This window comes from Bos mutus, chromosome 2 (genome assembly GCF_027580195.1).
Source record: "Bos mutus isolate GX-2022 chromosome 2, NWIPB_WYAK_1.1, whole genome shotgun sequence".
NCBI lineage: Eukaryota > Metazoa > Chordata > Mammalia > Artiodactyla > Bovidae > Bos > Bos mutus.
Window position 1 is genome coordinate 65,213,444 of NC_091618.1, and position 2,140 is coordinate 65,215,583.

The window sequence follows — 2,140 nt, forward strand, 5'->3', positions numbered from 1 at the left end:
ATGCAGAATGGTCATAGAATAGTTGATGTTGAGTTCCTTGGCAACTTCTCATGTAGTTTTAAGAGGATCAGCTTTGATGATGACTCTCAGTTGTTGTCAACTTCTGATGGTCAGACATTACACTCCTCATCTTCAAGGCTCTTGTCTCCTTTGAAAATTTCTTGAACTACCACTGCACTGTACATTCTTTAGCGGTTCCTGGGCCAGATGCATTATTGATATTGTGAATTGTCTCCACTGCTTTACAACCCATTTTGAACTCAAGATCGCTCGAATTTGTTTTTTGTCTAAAATATTTCCCTAGTCTAAAATAAATATAAAATAAACAGCAAATAATGTCATTAGCAAAAAAAAAAAAAATAAGCAATCCCACTGCTGGCATACACACCGAGGAAACTAGAATTGAAAGAGACACGTGTACCCCAATGTTCATCACAGCACTGTTTATAATAGCCAGGACATGGAAGCAACCTAGATGTCCATCAGCAGATGAATGGATAAGAAATCTGTGGTACATAAACACAATGGAGTATTACTCAACCATTAAAGAGAATACATTTGAATCAGTTCTAATGAGATGGATGAAACTGGAGCCTATTATACAGAGTGAAGTAAGCCAGAAAGAAAAACACCCATACAGTATACTAACGCATATATCCTGGAGAAGGCACTGGCACCCCACTCCAGTACTCTTGCCTGGAAAATCCCATGGATGGAGCAGCCTGGTAGGCTGCAGTCCATGGGGTCTCGAAGAGTCAGGCACGACTGAGCGACTTCACTTTCACTTTTCACTTTCATGCATTGGAGGAGGAAATGGCAACCCACTCCAGTGTTCTTGCCTGGAGAATCCCAGGGATGGGAGCCTGGTGGGCTGCCGTCTATGGGGTCGCACAGAGTCGGACACGACTGAAGCGACTTAGCAACAGCAGCAACGCATATATATGGAATTTAGAAAGATGGTAAAGATAACCCCATATTCGAGACAGCAAAAAAGACACAGATGTTTTGAACAGTCTTTTGGACTCTGTGGGAGAGGGAGAGGCTGGGATGATTTGGGAGAATGGCATTGAAACATGTATAATATCATATAAAAAACGAATCGCCAGTCCAGGTTCGATGCAGGATACAGGATGCTTGGGGTTGATGCACTGGGATGACCCAGAGGGATGGTATGGGGAGGGAGGTGGGAGGGGGGTTCAGGATTGGGGACACATGTACACCCGTGGCAGATTCATGTTGATGTATGGCAAAACCAATACAATATTGTAAAGTAATTAGCCTCCAATTAAAATAAATAAATTAAAAAAAAAATAAAGTGAGAAATGTACATTAAAATGATGTATAACACAACCACATTTATTTTATTTTTTTAACCAGTAACAAATGGCAAATTTCAACAACGCAAAACTACAATTACTTTTACACCAGACTTAGCATAGCAATACAATGGAATAATTATTCAACCATAAAAAAGATTGAAATAATGCCCATTTGTAACAACATGGATGGACCTAGAGATGATCATACTAAGTGAAGTAAGTCAGAGAAAGACAAATACAATATGATATCATTTATATGTAGAATCTAAAAAAAAAAAACACACACACACCCAACTAATACCAGTGAATTTATTTACAAAACAAGAACAGATTCACAAACCCAGAAAACAAACTTATGGTTACCGAAGAGGCAAGTGTAAGGGGAGTTAAATTAAGAGTTTTGGAATTAGCAGATACAAACCACTACATATAAAATAGATAATCAATAAGTATTTATTGTATAACACAGGGAACCATGTTTAATATCTTGTAATAACCTATAATGGAAAAGAATCTGAAAAATAATATGTAGTTCAAAAACAAAAGTCTCAAGATACAGCTGCTGCTGCTGCTGCTGCTGCTAAGTCGCTTCAGTCATGTCCGACTCTGTGTGACCCCATAGACGGCAGCCCACCAGGCTCCCCCGTCCCTGGGATTCTCCAGGCAAGAACACTGGAGTGGGTTGCCATTTCCTTCTCCAGTGCAAGAAAGTGAAAAGTGAAAGTGAAGTCGCTCAGTCATGTCCGACTCTTTGCGACCCCATGGACTGCAGCCTACCAGGCTCCTCCATCCGTGGGATTTTCCAGGCAAGAGTACTGGAG